Raw genomic sequence first — 17820 nt, forward strand, 5'->3', positions numbered from 1 at the left:
ATTTGATTGCGACCAACACTGAGAATTCTTCCTCTCCTCTCGAACTGCATCGTCTCAAGGGCATGCCAGGGAAACCATTGGCATGTCTACTTGGATTGCAGTCGTTTCTTCCCTTTCAAAAAGGGCTACCGGCATAACACCAGGATTATCTTTCAGGTCAGCGGTGGGAAACGATGGTCCTTTTATGACTCATGGACTTCAACTCCCAGAATTCCTGAGCCAGCCATGCTCAGGAATTCTAGGAGCTAAATTCCCCGAGTCATAAAGGGGCCATCGTCCCCTGCCTCTGCATTAGGTGATTAGAAAGACTATCCTACCCACTTTGCAACAGAATCATTCCACACAGATAGTTCTTACGTTGTTTTAATACAGCTTGGGAGAGCCTTCTCTGTGGGAGCGCCTTCCCTCTGGAATGAGCTGCCCCCGGAGCTTCGCATAATCCCTGACCTCCGTCCCTTCCGATGTGCCCTAAAAAGTTGGCTTTTCCAGCAAGCCGGCCTGGCCTGTTAATGTTAATTTTATCTCAATTTTTTAAATGTTATTGTCCTATTAATTGGGTTTGTTTTTTGGATATGTATCTAATTTCTTTTTAACATTCGTGATGTGTGTTTTTTAATGTTGTACGCCGCCCTGAGTCCTTTGGGAGAAGGACGGCATATAAATCCAATAAAACTCAAACTCAATCCTTATTTGTCTCAAAATCATACCATCTCCCCCAATTGTTTTCTTACTTAGTTTCATAATTTAATACAGCAGAAGCTCTGGGTTCCTCAAGGGGCAACCGGATAACAAAAACTGATCTTTCAAGCAATGAAAATGGCTGATCTGTCTACACTCTGTCGAAGAAAAGTAATTGGTTAGTCTTTCAAATGAATATGAGACGGAGACTGTTTGTGGAAATGATTGTAACACTTCTTGGACTGCACTTTTAAAAGTATAATTAGCTGCTCTTTCCCATCATGGCAATCATCATCATCTGTAAATTAGAGAAAGTAACAGAAAATGAAGAAGCCAAAGCACTCTGAGACTTTAGAATCCAAACCAACAGGCACCTGCAAGATAACACCCCAGACTTAACAGTTGTCCATAAGAAAGATGTAGCAGAACCCGAAGACAGCAGAGTAGAAGAGAAGGAACTGGAGGAGATGCAAAAGATCTGCAAATAGAAATGGAACAACTGTGGCAAAAGAAAGCAAGGATAGTACCAATACATGTAGTCCTTGAGTTACAACAGTTAATTTAGCGACTGTTCAAAGTTACAACGGCATTGAAAAAAGTGACTTAGGACCATTTTTCTCACTTATGACCTGTTGTAGCATCTCTGAAGTCATGTGCTCAAAATTCAGACACTTGGCCACTGGTTCATATTTATGACGGTTGCAGTGTCCCTGGATCACCTTTTGTGACCACCTCACCAACAAAGTCAACGAGGAAGCCAGATTCACTTAACAACTGCGTCAGTAACTTAACAATTGCAGGGATTCACTTAACAACTGGGGAAAGAAAAGTTGTAAAATGGAGGAAAACTGACTTAACAAGGATCTCACTTAACAACAGAAAGCTTGGGCTCCATTCTGGACGTAAGTCAAGGATTACCTGTACTAATAAGTGCCTTGGATGCAACCCTAGAACAACTGGAACATTACTTGAACAGCACTGGCAAAAATCACCATTAGTTAATGGCAAAAAAGCTGCTTTACTTGTAACAGCTTTTGTCTTAGGGTGATAGGAGTCCTGGTGGTGCAGTGTTTAGAATGCAGTATTGTAGGCAAACTCTGTCTACAGCCAGTAGTTCGATCCTGACTGGCTCAAGGTTGACTCAGCCTTCCATCCTTCCAAGGTGAGTAAAATGAGGACCCAGATTGTTGGGAGCAAGATGCTGACTCGGTAAACCGCTTAGAGAGTTGCTACAAAGCACTATGGGGTGGCATTATAAGTCTGGGGGCTATGGCTATTGCTATCTATCACACCTTCAAACAAGAACATCTACCTATTTCAGGTCCTTGGGAAGGATTTGATAGGTGGATTAAAAAAACAAAAACAAATCCAGCCTAAACACCTGTCTGATTACACAATGTACCATAATTGACAATGAGAATTCTATGAATGAATGGCATCACCCACATTTCAAAATCATAATTTATGGTGCTTGCTTTCTGAGTACTCAGAAGTGTTTGGATGGCTCTTTTTCTGGAACAGATCAACTTAGGGGGAATGTTGGTGTCTGCTTGACTGCCAACAAGTCATGTTTTTAATAACTCTGTCGGGAAAGGTTAAGCAAACTGGTCAATTGTTACTTGATACTTGTGCTATTTTTGTTTTGATCTTTGCATTTTGATGTCGTTCTGGTTTGGTTTGTATTCTGGACATTTGTGCCAAGCTGATTGCTGACTTCAGCAAACCCAGAGGATTGAGCAGGGGGGAAATAGTTGGTTTATTGAAAAGCCACTCTCCCTCTCTAGGTGCTTGTGTGTGGTTTCATAGCAACAGAGTGAAATAGCTGTGAAGGTCAATTGGTGTGTGGTGGAGAGAGAGAGGTGAAGAGAGAGCAAAAGAATCACTCCAGGAATTAATGTCAGTTTCATGTTGCTGTTTTAATTGGAATCCAAGTGAAGAAAAAAAATGACACATTCCAAACTTCAGATCCAGGAGCTATAAGGGATTCCTGTCTTCCTTAAAAAGGTAAAGCTTCCCCTCGCACATACATGCTAGTCTTTTCAGGCTCTAGGGAGCGGTGCTCATCTCCGTTTCAAAGCCGAAGAGCCAGTGCTATCCGAAGACATCTCCATGGTCATGTGGCCAGCATGAATAAACGCCAAAGGCGCACAGAACGCTGTTCCCTTCCCACCAAAGGTGGTCCCTATTTTTCTACTTGCATTTTTACATGCTTTCGAACTGCTAGGTTGGTAGACACTGGGACAGGTAATGGGAGCTCACTCTGTTACTGGTGCTAAGGATTCGAACCTTTGACCTTTCTGATTGACAAGCTTCTTAGCCACTGAGCCACCGTGTCCCCTTTTCTGTCTTTCCAAGCTTTGTCTAAATCAGGGGTGTCAAACTCAATTTCATTGAGGGCCGCATCAGGATTGTGTCTGACCTCTGGAGGGTCAGAGTGGGTGTGGCCAGGGTGGGCATGGCCAGCTTGTTGTCACTCCTGTTGGGGGCGCCTCTTGTAGCTAGAGCGCTCTGCCAGGGAAAACGGGCTCCCAAGTTCCATTTTCAGTTGCGACGGCTTCCTGCAACCCTCTGCCAGTCAAAACGGTGCTTGGGACCGTTGCTTGGGAGGGCTTTGCTGGCATAGGCATTGTGGGCTGGTCCTTCGCTGTTTTCAGGGCATCCCCCACGAGCCAGATCTAAGCACCTCGCAGGCCGGATACGGCCCATAGGCCTTGAGTTTGATACCCCGGGTCTAAATATATAGTTACTAACAAGAGACTTAAGAGGAAGAAGCAGAACCCTTGAGACAATCACACCACTTTGCTGTTCAGAATTTCAGTCATTCTATCCCCCTTCTTCTCATTTCCCACCTCAGCTAGGCCCATGAGACAGTAGATCGTAAAAAAAAAGGTTTTTAAAAAGGTAAATATTTTCCTTGCTCAGTCATGTCTGACTGGGAGGGGTCAGGTGTTCATCTACATTTCCTAGCTGAGGAAGCCAGCATTGTCTGAAGACACTTCCATGGTCAAATGGCTGATATGACTTTATGCCGAAGGACACAGAATGCTGTTACTTTTCCACCAAAAATGGTACCTATTTATCTACTTGCATCTGCATACTTTCGACTGAATCTGACAGAAGCTGAGGCAAGATCATGATCTCAACCCATTACCGATCTCGAACTGCCAACCTTCCAGTCAACAGCCTTGCATCTTAACCATTAGGCCACCATACCTCTCCCCTCTCCCCTCTCCCCATGACAATAGGTCAATAGTTACTTATGTATTCTTCCAAGCTTTATAGAGCTGCTCACATTATACATAGGATTCAATAGGTCCTACCTATCTCTACTTCAAATGGGACGCGGTGGGTCAGTGGCTAAGATGCTGAGCTTGTCGATCAGAAGGTCAGCAGTTCAGCGGTTCGAATCCCTAGCACCCTGTAATGGAGTGAGCTCCTGTTACTTGTCCCAGCTTCTTCCAACCTAGCAGTTCAAAAGCAAGTAGGAAATGCAAGTAGAAAAATAGGAACCTCCTTTGGTGGGAAGGTAATATTGTTCTGTGCACCTTCATCATTTAGTCATGCCGGCCACATGACCACGGAGACGTCTTTGGACTGCGCTGGCTCTTCGGCTTTGAAACGGAGATGAGCACTGCCCCCCAGAGGCGGAAATGACTAGCACGCATGTGGGGGGAACCTTTACCTCTACCTCTATTTTAGTTTCGCTTTCCCCAAATGCTCTCTTTCTCTCTCTCATACAGACACACACATTAGGTCTGCCAGCTGCTAGACCCCTTTTCCCCAATTTCAATATTGTCTTCCTTTAACTTTGGTTTTATTTTGAAAGCTGCATCCCATCTGCAGATCAAAAGAAAATCACAAAGTGACCAGAAAGATCCAGATTCCCATGAATTATTCCCTGGTTACGCTTTCCTAGCTCAGCTCACCTTGTAGGCAGTTGTTGTGAGGGCTAGATTTCTAAATAAACACCTGGGAACGTCTTAGAGGAGAGGCAAGCTGGCACCTGCCTGTTGATTCTTGTGTAACCACAGCAATATCATCCCTGCTGAAGAGGTATCAGCAAGCAACTGGTACCCAAGGACCAGGGATGTGCGGTCAGGGGAGGCAGGGGAGGCAGAGCCTCACCGCTCTCATAATGAAAATTTTAAAAAAAAGGGAAAAGGGAAAAGGCGCTGAGGAGCCTTCTGCACATGTGTTCCGGGAATGGGACCACGTGTGCAGGAGGCTCCTCTAGCCTCAGCCTCCCTCCTGAACATGTGGTCCCATTCCCCGCCTTCGTGAGTCAATATGAAGGGGACCGTGGCTCCCGCTGATGACGTCACCAGTCTCACCAGCCATAAATCTCACCGCACATCACTGCCAAGGACTCAGCCAAACTAGGGTGGAGAAGATGGTTATTTTGGAAAAGAGGAACGTAAAATTCAAGGGTAGGGAATGGAGTTCTTTGAAAGAGGTTAGGACTGGCTGGCTGGCACCACCCCATACTATAAAGTTTTGTTTTAACATCTCCGTGTCCTGGTCAGAATCTCCGCACAGACAATCCTCGACTTACAACAGTTCTTTAGTGACGGTTCAAAGTTACAAAGTTATAAGTGACTAATAACCATTTTTCACACTTACGACCATTGCAGCATCCCTGTGGTCCTGTGATTTACATTTGGATGCTTTACAACTGGTTCATATTTATGAGGGCTGCCATGACTAAGGTACATGTGACCATCTTTTGCGACCTTTTGACAAGCCCATCGTAACATTTGTGTTGCTAGTTTAACGGTTGCATGGATTCCCTTAGCAAATGTGGCAAGAAAAGTTGTAAAATGAGGTGAAGCTCGCTTAAGAAGTTTATCACTTAGCACCATAAATTCTGGGCTCAGTTGTGGTCGTAAGTCGAGGACTACCTGTAACGTTTTGGGAAACTCAGCTGAAGCCAAGGGAGTGCCCTGCTCTATATGACACACATACCCCAACTCCAAAGGTGCTATATCTGTAAATATGCATGCCCATAGATAGGTTTACTCGTAGAGTAGATTTCCCATTGAATAAATGGCCTCTGCTTCCTTCCTTAAGAAAGCTCCCTTCTCTTAATAAGGGGAATAAAAATGAAAGCTATTACCGTGATTGTTAATATTCCAAGCACTTACGCAGAGAAGCTGCAAAGTAATCCTGCTGAGAGCCTTGCGTGCAGGAGGGAAGAAAGACTCACATGCCCAAGCGCATTAATGCTTTCTGCTTGTCCCCTGCATCTGTCTTCATTCAGGAGGGCAACAACGGGGGTGGATTTAGCTGTAAACTCAATGAGCATCACAACTGCCATGGATTGTTTTTAATCTTACAATTTCTCTGCCTCCCAAAGTTGCAATATATTTCTACCACCACCCACATCATATATCGTAGAGACTTCCCCTCTTTCTTGTCAGGCTTTCTCCTGTGCTGAGCAGAAACCTGGCAGATGAAGGGTTTCCACTGATATACAGTATATTCAAAGCTACGTCAATCAAATCTCTGACTGTTATGGGTAGTTCTTCACTTACAGCCACCATAGCATGTATAGTCAAACTATGGTTTTCCCAGTTGCAATGTATGTCTGTGAAAGTTGGACCATAAGGGGGGGCTGAGGGCCAAATAGTTGAGGCCTTTGAACTATGGTGCTGGAGAAGACTCCTGTGAGTCCCCTCGGACTGCAAGGTGATCAAACCAGTCAGTCCTAGAGGAGATCAACCCTGACCTTCTCACTGGAGAAGAGCCTGATGCTGGGAACGATTGAAGGCAAAAGAAGAAAGGGACGACAGAGAATGAGGTGGCTGGATGGAGTCACAGAAGCAGCTTAAATGGACTCCGGGGGATGGTAGAGGACAAGAAGACCACCTTTGATGTTTTGCAGGGAAGGGCTGAAGGCTTCAATGGGCAAGGCAATGAAGCACTTAGCTGAAACTATCTTCAGGTTGGTCCTGGACTTGGGGAAATACAGGAATTTCTTTGAACTAAGTGTTATTGTTGTTAGTTGCGAAGTTGTGTCTGACCCATCGCAACCCTATGGACCATGTTCCTCCAGGCCTTCCTGTCCTCTACCATCCCCCGGAGTTCATTTAAGCTTCAAGCCAACTGCTTTGGTGACTCCATCCAGCCACCTCATTTTCTGTCGTCCCTTTCTTCTTTTGCCCTCAATCGTTCCCAACATTAGGCTCTTCTCCAGTGACTCCTTCCTTCTCATTAGGTGGTCAAAGTATTTAATTCCACTGATTAATTGTTCTTAATATCAGGAACTTTCTCTTCAGTTTTAGGTTGGTTCTTTCTTTGGTTAGTTTCCATCCATTGCTTCTTATCCTGCCTTCAGGGGCTTTGGAGAATAGTTTGACTCCCTCTTTTTGTACAATCTTTAGATGTCTCAAACTACAGGTTCTCCTTGACTTACAATCATTATTGGGGCTAGAATTTCCATTGTTATGCAAGGTGTCTGTTAAGTGAATTGTGTCCCATGTTATGACCTTTTCTTGTCAAAGTTGTTACGTCAACCACTGCAGTTGTTAAGTAATCACACAACCGTGAAGCAGTTCTGATTTCTCCATTGACTTCGCTTCTCAAAAGCCAGCTGGGAAAGGTTGCAAAAGGTGATCACATTAACCCTAGGATCTTGCAATCATTGTAAATTCATGCCGGTTGCTAAGCACCTGAATTTTGATCATATGACTGGGAGATACAGCAACAGTGGTAAATGAAAGGTCCAGTCATAAGTCGCTTTTTTCAGTGACGTACAGGCATGTATATGACAAAAGGCATATGTGCTCAGTCTCCATCTGTGAACAAGATCAGCTGGGCTTTCAGGACTTCCTTCCTGAATCAGCAGATCTCTACACCTGTCTATTAACAGATTAACAGACTTGGAAGGGAACTTGCAAGTCATCTAGTCCAACCCCCCCCCCCAAGCAGGAGACCCTACACCATTTCTGACAGGTGGCAGTCCGGTCTCTTCTTGAAAGCCTCCAGGGCTGAAGCTCCCACAACTTCCGAAGGCAACTTCTGTTCCATTGGTTGATTGTTCTCACTGTCAGAACATTTCTATTTCCAGGTTGAATCTTTCCTTGTTCAGTTTCCATCCATTATTCCTTATCTGGCCTTCAGGTGCTTTGGAGAATAGTTTGACCCCTTCCTTTCTGTGGCAGCCCCTCAAATATTGGAAGACTGCTATCATGTCTCCCCTGGTCCTTCTCTTCACTAGACTAGCCCTGCCCAGTTCCTGCAACCGTTCATTGTATGTTTTAGCCTCCAGTCCCCTAATCATCCTGGTTGACATCCAGGTTGGAAGAGGTTATGGACTTCATTGTTTGGGGTTGTTTTTGCTGCTTAAGCCCACATCTGAACTGGACATAATATAAGCCCTATCCCCAAAATAAGTCCCAGTTGGGATCGTCAGCCAGACGGACACATTTTAGTACCGTATTTCCCTGAAAACAAGACCCAACCAGAAAATACCATATTTTTCGGACTATAAGATGCACCGGAGTATAAGACGGACCAAGATTTTGAAGAGGTAAATTTTTAAAAAAGGTTTTGCACGCTTCAGGCCTCCAAAGTTTAAGAGGCCTGCAAAAGTGATCCTGGGGGCTGGGGGGGGAATGAGCAAAAATGGCCTGTTTTTTTCTCATTTTTGCCCTCCCCAGCCCCCAGGGGCACTTTGCAGGCCTCCCATACCCTCTGCGTGTCCATTTTTGCGAAAAATGGGATGCATGGGGGGGGGGGGTTCAGGAGGTCAAAAATGCTGAATTCAGTGTAGAAGACGCACCCAGATTTTCACTGTCTTTTTGGGAGGGAAAAAGGTGTGTCTTATATTCCCAAAAATATGGTAAGCCCAAATGCATCTTTTGGAGCAAAAATAAATATAAGACTCCATCTTATTTGGGGGGAAACATGGTAGTTGACTGCAGGGAAATACATTTATCTAGCCATGCTCAGAAGCTCTCTTTATTTGCAGCAAGGATTAGAGATTCAGTCCTAGCTTTCAAATTGGTCCCACCCTTTTTAAGCCAGGCTCCTGAGAACTATTAACTTCCCCCCCACTCCTTCCCCCACAGTTGTGTCAGACACAAAGCAAGTTTCTGGCATCTCATTTTGGGAGGCTGAAGCTGGCACCAACTTGAATTAAGATTCCAGACGCCACCTTCCTTTTTCTCTCCTCTGATGAATCTATCACGGTAGTTAGCAACATCATGCGTTGCTGCTGCAATGGCTTTTGCCTCTCGGGGGTGAAGAGCGTCACCAGGGAAGGGTACAAGGCTCCTGTCATAATGCGCGTGCACACACACACACACACACACACACACACCATCCCTCGTGCTGCTCTGCCTTAACAGCAGTAGCAACCATTCATTAAGTTCAATTGTTGCTGCTGCTATCACCGAGCTTCAACAAACAAACCTAGAAGACTCGTTCCACCTTGGCCAAGCTTCTGATGGAAAATGTGATGGACCAGGACAAGGCGCGAAGGCCACACAGCCAGCGGAGACTTCAAGCTCCCCTTTAATGCTCCACATTTCCCCTCACCCGCTACCAAGTTCTTGGCAAAGTCCCAGAGCAAAGCGCGCACATCCACACACGGCAGCCTCTGCCTGCGCCCAGTCCAGCAAAACAAAGGAAGAGGGAAATGAGTCCACAAAACAAGGAACAAACAATGAGTCCAGAAAACAAGGAACAAACAATGAGTCCACAAAGTAAGGAACAAGGTACTGAGCCCATAAAGTAAGGAAGAGGCAAACAGTCCTGCAAACTCCAAATATTGGTACTGGCACATCAAACTCTACCAATTCAGGATTTGTTCCCGACAAATGCCCCTCCCCACAGTGTCTCCTTAAATTTCAGTCCCCAGGTGTGCCTTGAGAAGAGGGGTGGGGAGCTCTCCTCCTGAGTCATCTGGTTGGCCTGCGCTGTTCTCACCTTCTCTCCACTCTCCATGCTCGGGGATCAGGAGGGAGGGTGGTCCTTGCTCATTGCCTGAGCTCCGTCTCTCCTCATGTCCACTGCTTGCCCTCTTTTGGTCATCCTGCCCCTGTTCCTCCCTGCAAATAAGCCATCCCAATCTTGAGGGGTCCTGCGCTGCCTCGGCCTGCTCCTCCCCACGTTTCTCCAAAGCCAATGAAGCTGCCCCATTTTCTCCATCGGCTCCAGCTCCAGCTCATCCTCCTCCTGTCACGCTGGGGCTCAGGACCACGGACAGCACCCCAGATTTCGGGGCAGCCGGTAGAGCTTTTAAAAGGGATTGAGGTTAATGTCAGGGTTCCGAGTAACACCCGCAACAAAAGAAGACTCCAAAGCTTGAGCTTCCTCAAAGTTCCGTTTTATTAGAGGTGTCGTATTGGCACAACTGGAAAAACCCAAATCTGAAAGTTTCCAGGTTTTCCCCACCCAAACGAAAGTTCAAGTCCCTGCCCAGCACCCACATGTCCGTCACATGGTCCAATTACAGCACCACCCCAACTGGAGATGCCTCCCAGTCACACCATCGCAGCTGCAGGGCAAGGTGTCCTTGACTCTCCGAGAAAATAATCTTATTTTGACTATATATCACCCATACTCCATATAATCCCCCCTCCCATTTCCCCACAATGTGGCAGGCCTGAAAGCCCAATGTAAAAGATGGCTTCCAGGTCTGTCAGCTCCACAGAGTCAGACTCCGATGGGGGCATGACAGAAAACATGGTCAAAAAACACGGTTAGAAGATTCCAAAAATATTAGAGATGTCCTATTGGCACATCTGGGAAAACCCAAATCTGAAAGCATCTAGGTTTTCCCCACCCAAACGAAAGTTCAAGTCCCTGCCCAGCACCCACATATCCACCAGATGATCCAATTAAATCCTTAAAAGGAGGGTTAGCCATCGACCGAAATTGATTCCTATTGCGGAACCATTTGAAGATACGTAGACTTCAGCTCCTAGAATTCCCCGATGCTGGCTGAGGAATCCTGGGAGTTGGTCCACACCTATTAGGGTTGCCAATGTTGGGAATTCTAGAGACAGAACACCTGGGCACCCTGTTAGGGTTCTGCTCAGTGGAAAACTACAGAGGAAATGCCAATGTAGCAGTGTTTCCGTAGGCATGTTTGAAGAAATTTAAGTTGTCATCTTCAAAAGGGGAATTGGCTCAGCTCATACCATTCGCACCATCCAGATGCTGCACAGACCTAAGGCTGGATTCACAGCATGATCAGCCATAAATGTGGGTTAACAAATCACAACTGTTTGGGTAGAGTATGCTACATCCAAACAAAGAAATCACACAGTGGCTTAAGGCAAATACTTGGTTAGACAGCTTGCAAAGAGCTGATTGGATTCTAGTATAATACAAACCTATTTTACCCTCGATTGTAGGAATTCAGCCTAAATGTAGTGGGTTTGTGGGTTGTTTTTTTTAAGCTTTGTCAGCTATGACAGAGAAAAATATTACGTCTTCGACACCCTGGTTTGTTATAGAAGCTGGGTATTAAATTGAGGGGTTTAACGATTCAATACATGGATTTAGTTTCAAAATATCATATGGAGCTTAACTGGTTTTTTTTTTAAAGGTTAAGATAAACAAAAATCCTACTTCAAAGTAATGCTTCATCTTAATACATTTCTCCCTCTTTTTATTTACCAAACCTATCTGCACTATAGAGCACTAAACTATATACTGCCTTAATTATTTTATTTGGAGACTTCCCCAGCGTGGCTGGCTGGAGAATTCTGGGAGTTGAAGTCCACAAGTCTTAAAGTTGCCAAGAAGGACATTCCTGATTTAGATGTTGGAGAAAGAACTTAGAAATGCAGCTTTTTCCCCATGTTCAACAGAAATGAGTTATAGATGTTCTTTATATTGTTTGCACTCCCATCTCATACTTACTACCATGCAACATGCTTACTACTATGTAATACAACCGGAGGTGGGTTTCACATAATTTACCACCGGTTCGCCACACAACGAAAATGTGTGTTTAGTTTATAACTAAACTAGCCTCCTAGGCAGAGGAAGTGCTTAGTCCAAAACAAAATAAAGGTAAGGGTAAAGGTTCCCCTCGCACATATGTGCTAGTCGTTCCCAACTCTAGGGGGCGGTGCTCATCTCTGTTTCAAAGCCAAAGAGCCAGCGCTGTCTGAAGACGTCTCCATGGTCATGTGGCCGGCATGACTAAATGCCGAAGGCGCACGGAACGCTGTTCCCTTCCAACCAAAGGTGGTCTCTATTTTTCTACTTGCATTTTTATGTGCTTTCGAACTGCTAGGTTGGCAGAAGCTGGGACAAGTAATGGGAGCTCACTCCATTACGTGGCACTAGGGATTCGAAACACTGAACTGCTGAACTTTCTGATCAACAAGCTCAGTGTCTTAACCACTGAGCCACCACGTCCCTTCAAAACAAAATACTTTGTGGCTAACAAGAGTTGTGTTCTTCCTAATAAAGGCAATGCTTTTGTCTTAAAGCAGGGGTCCCCAACCCACGGGCCCTTGCCCGCTACTGCGCCTTGAGTTGTTCACAACTGGGCCACGGAAGTGGCAGGCGAGTGCATCCCTACTTGTGTCAGCAGTGAGAAAGCATGCATGTGCGTGCTCTATTTGCACGAGTGACAGGTGGGCATGCCCACCACTCACGCAGAACCATCCCCCCTCCCCATTGATCCGCAAAGCTGGAAAGGTTAGGGGACTCTGTCTTAAAGCACCAATTCCCCCTATGATCTTTAAATTCCGTAGCTGTTCCACTGCCTTGATGGCACTCTCAGCCACCTGCAGAGTTTTTGGTTGCCTTTCCTAGCACTGGCTGACAGAAGCAAAGCCAAAGGGAGTACCTGCAGCACCTTGGACAGCTCCCCGACATGGTAAAGATGGCCGTCAGAAGGGAACAAGACCCCATTGCCAGATTGTCAGGGAGCCTCTGGAAAGCTGTAGCACCTCCAACAAGTGTCAACGTCTCACGTGGTGTCACTGCCTGCTTGCCTACGTCAGTTGATGGCCTCCTGTGTTAATCAAAACACAATTCAGCTGAGTCTTTGATCCTCAGTTAGATCCAGAAATGCATTGCTCTGCCTTAGCATTTGCTGTTCATCCTTCCTCAACCGGCGCAAAGATTACCAGCAGTCCCTCTGCCAGATCTTAGCAAGGAGAGGCCCTTCGCAGCAGATGCTCTCAGGATTTCAAAAGGATTCATCGGCAGATGCTAGGGATTGAACCCGTGACCCGCGTGCAGTGCAGGTGCTCAGCTGCTGAGCTGGGTCTTCCTTCACTGCTTACCTAATAAGATCTCCTTCTTTAATAGCATCCTTTGAGGGATAGAGGGGAAGGAATAAGGACCTTCTCCATTCTGGATTCGGTTTAAGTATAAGCATGCTGTAAAGTTTTAAAAAATGCTTCCATTTCTCCGAGAATTGGGGAGAAAAGTATCTCGAGAAAACTCCATCTCTTTACCCAAACAGGGGAGGGATGGGTTCTCTTGAGCATCAAATTCAGGCTGGGTTTTCCAAAAGTGTTTCTTTCTCCATTCAGAAGTCTGGTTGCTATGGTAACAGTCTCTGAGTAATGGATGGCTCTCAGGTGGAGAGTTTGGGCAACGGCTGGGTAGCTCAAGGCAGGAGGAGCCAATCCAATGGGCTGCAGCTGTTCAGTCTCTTCCAGGCCCATTGTTGGAACTACATTTTTCGCCTAGGAAACCCATGCGATGCAACACAACAAATATTTCCGTTTCTGTGGCATTGTCCTGAGATCGGCTCTGAAATCCTGCCAGTTTAATTCTTTGAGCAGTTGGAGAAATCTCATTTCTGTCTTCCAGCTGGCAAACTTCATCTGAATGGAAGAAGCATCACCCAAAGGGGCAGGCGTGGGATTGAAAAATGTTAGCAACCGGTTCTCTGCCCAGTTTGGGGGGCGTGGGGGCGTGGCCATGGTGGGTGTGGCCTACTCAGCCTCCTGCACCATGGAGGGGGGCATTTTTGCCTTCCCCAAGCTCCGGAGACTTTCCTCAAGCCTATGGGAGGGCAAAAACAGCCTCCCCCAAGGCTCCGGAGGCCGGAAACACTCCCGTTTCTGGACTTCTGGGAGGTTTTTTGCCCTCCCAGAGCCTCTGCACGGGCCCTGCACTTTCCTGGCATGATGAACGGGCCATGTGGGGTCTCTTGGGAGGGGTGGGGTGGGATGGGGTGAGCCAACCAGTCCTTGCAACTACCAATTCTGTCAACCAGATGTAAAATTAACATCCAGTTTGCCCGAACTTGTGCGAACCGGCTGAATCCCACTCTGCAAAGGGAGTATAAATCTTGGTCAGACTTATCCTCTGCTTTTATCAGAGAACCCAGTCTGGTCAGTTTCACAATGCCTTCTCGTCAGTTTCATAAAGCCCACTCGTGCTGCTGATGTTCTTATTTATTTATTAGATTTTACTCCCGCTGTTATTACTTTTTAAGTAACGTAAGATGGCAAACATACATAATATTTCCTCCTCCTCCTATTTTCCCCACAACCACAACCCTGTGAGGTGGGTTGTGTTGGGCTGAGAGAGAGGAACTGGCCCCAAGTCACTCAACCAGCTGTCATGCTTAAAGTGGAACTAGGACTCACAGTCTCCTGTCCAAAGTCACCAAGCTGCCTTTCTTGCCTAAGGTGGGACTAGAACACAGAGTCTCCTAGTGATTGGCCCAAAGTCACCCACGTTCCTTTTATGCCTATGGCTGGACTAGAAGTCAAGTCTTCTGCTGATTGGCCCAAAGTTACCCAGCCAGCTTTCATGGCTAAGGCGGGACTAGAACTCACTGTCTCCTAGTTTCTAGGCCAGCACGTAGCCGTTAGACCGTTAGACCAAACTAGCTCTCGGACAGTGTGGCCTACGCTTTCCTCCAGCAATACCCTATAACAGGGGTCTCCAACCTTGGCAACTTTAAGACTTGTGGACCTCAACTCCCAGAATTCCTAAGCAAAGCTGGCTGAGGAATTCTGGGAGTTGAAGTCCACAAGTCTTGAAGTTGCCAAGGTTGGAGACCCCTGTCCTATAAGAGAAACGGATGTCACAGCTTTGAAACGCACTGCATTTTATACTGCAGACCACCCATCCTCTAACTGTCTGAAGCCCTACAAAATGCGTAAGAGTAAAAATGGGTAAGGGGGCGTGGGGAAGAAGGAAAATGAAACAGGGGGGTTGGTTAGCACGTGCATTGTGTCTTTTTCCTTGAGTGACACAATCATCATCCTGACGGAAAATAACTCTCAAGCACAGTCACCTCTCCTCCTCCTCCTGCCCCTCCTCTATAATCTTTCAGAGCAGCTGATCAATGAAACACATAACCTGGCATTTCTCAGTCTTTATATCAAGAGCCCACAGCAGGTGGCAGCACCAACCAACTTTGCCTGATGGGTTGAAAAGAAGGATGAACTTAACTCGCAGAAACGATATAAAGAGCACAATTGCAGGAACAAGACAACTGTGGCAACTGGGTAGTTGCTTAAAGCCCTACGCTGATAGTGCCTCATTGCTCTCCCTGTTTATTGGTCCATACCTGGAGGCTCTGAATTTGGAGAAGACAGCTCCTTCTTGCAAGCTGCAATTAGTTGAATCAGATACGTACACAACAGAGGTGGTACTCAGCAGGTTCTGACCAGTTCTGGAGAACCGGTAGCGGAAATTTTTGAGTAGTTCAGAGATCTGGTAAATACCACCTCTGGCTGGCCTCGCCCCCATCTATTCTCTGCCTCCCGAGTCCCAGCTGATCATGAGGGAATGGAGATTTTACAGTATCCTTCCCCTGCCATGCCCACAGAACCAGTAGTAAAAATGTTTTAATCCCACCACAGGTACATAGGTGTTACTTCGGTCATAGCATGTACAATGGAATGAATATCAGCAATTCTGACTCTTTGGTGAAAGTTAATTCAGCCCTTTCACCCCCGAATTTCCCTTTTGGTTCGTTTATTCAAGTTGGCCACCTCATATATAATTGATGCGATCCAAAATTGTTCTCCTCTAAGTTTTATACATCTTTCTATCCCTGCACCTGTATCTCTCTACCTATATCTATCTATTCAGCTACCGTAATTTTCAGACTATAAGACGCACCTTTTTCTCTCAGAAAAGAGGCTGAAAATCTGGGTGCATCTCATACACTGAATACAGCATTTTTTTGCCTCCTGAAAACCTGCCCCCTTCACCAAAATGGCCGTGCATAGCTTGTAGGAAGCTTTCAGAGAGCTCCTGGGGGCTGGGGAGGGCAGAAATGAGCAAAAAATGGGCCGTTTTTTGCTCAATTTTGCCCCCCCCCAGCCCGCCCTTTTTTTGGACAAAAAACAGGCCCGTTTTCGCAAAACAATGGGCTGTTTTTTGCTCGTTTTTGCCCCCCCCACCTCCCCAGGAGCACTCTGCAAGCCCTCTAAAAGCTATTCATGCCCCCCCCTTTTTAAAAAAACGCGCCCATTTTTGGGAGGTTTGCAGAGTGCAAAAACTTTTTTTAAAATTTGCCTCTTCAAAACCTTGGTGCGTCTTATACTCCGGTGCATCTTATACTCAAAAAAATACAGTAGTCCTTGGTTTACAACCGCAATTACAACTCAGAAGACTTGCAAATGGAAGATTTATTTATTTATTTATTAATCTAATTTATATGCCACACCGATATCCCTCCCTCATCTGAGCCAGTGCAATAGGGACTGGAGGGAGCTGAGCATTTACTGGATGGATGCCCTTCCTGATGCCATACGGAGTTCACAGCAGATATTTTTTTTTCCTTTGCATCCTAGGAGAGAAATATCTGCCTCATCTGAGCCAGTCCAATAAAAGCATTCTAACTAAGGTGACCAACTTTTTTACAATGAAAAGGAGGACAAAACACGTTCTATTGTCCAATCTAACTTTACTTCAAAGTTCTGCCTGATGAAGAAGTCTAAGTGCAGTCAAGCCCCCATTGCTGATTTTGTTGAGTTTATGCCAAAATGGCTGTTGTCAGTTGCCCTTTCAAAACACTTTTGGAATCAATTAATTCTCATGCTAATTAACCAGCCACAGCAAAAGCTGCCAAGTGTAGGATTCCTTGCTCCCCCTCCCTAAATGGAACCGAACTCTGCCCTCTCTTAATTTAGATTATTCTTTAAGTATGCCAGATTGAAAGGCTGTTCTTTATCTCCAGGGAGTTGGCAGAGAATGTATGGGGGCAAAGGAATCTCATCCAAAAATGGGAAGATACATTTTGAGGCTGAGCGAGAGGATTCTGCGGGAAAAGGAAGTGTGTGTGTTTGTGTATGTGTCTGTGTGAGTGTGTGGTTATGTAACCGAGGCTGCTATAATTTCATCTTGCCTGTCCTCATTTGTTACCTTCCCCAAGGGGATGCCCTGCATACAGATAACCAAGTATGGAAAGAGGTTATCTGGGAATGAAACTTCTGCACATCTAGAGCAGGGGTCACCAACCTTTTGAACCTCAGGGGCCACTAAATTCGTCACTTTAAATCCCGCAGATCACTAATATGATCTGCCTAATGGCCGGCTGGGTGGGCATGGCAAAGGTGGTCACGTGACTGGGTGGGTGTGGCCAACTCAATGTCACTCACATCGAGAGGCGCCTTGCCAACCTCTACTCACCCCTCCCCTCCCAGCCACTCCTCGCCTGCCTCCCCCCGGGCTCCTTAGGGCCCCAACAGGAAACAATTGATGGGTCAGGCCTGCAGAGGTTCCTTTAAGGATCTTTGGCCTGCCACACTTTCTTATAATTTCCTATGTGTTTCATTAGTGTAGTAGTTGGGAGAGGGGAATAGAAAGGAGTAGGATTATGGAATGTACTGTTGTGATTCTTCCTAGAAGCTCAAGGTCGTCTTTTGTCTCCGCACCTCGACACCTGACCGGAAGCAGAGGGGTGTCGATGCCAGCGTGGAAGATGAGGATTGGAACATGTGATGAATTATGGGGTGTGGGGAAAGATATGAACTTTCAACTGGGTGAACCCACAGGATGTACATTAGAGTTGACACTCGATAGCAAAGCGCTAACATGCCTGTATGATTAAATTGGAACTTTAAGGATGATTCTGCCTTGGTCTCTGATGGATTTCATGCATGGTTATTTAGAACGCTGACATTATTATCTGTTCTGGACTCTGATTTACTTTTGCATGGTATTTGGAACGCTGACGTGCTGGAGCTGAGCATC

Source organism: Natrix helvetica, assembly GCF_964273705.1.
Source record: "Natrix helvetica genome assembly, chromosome: 9".
NCBI classification, from domain to species: Eukaryota; Metazoa; Chordata; class Lepidosauria; order Squamata; family Natricidae; genus Natrix; species Natrix helvetica.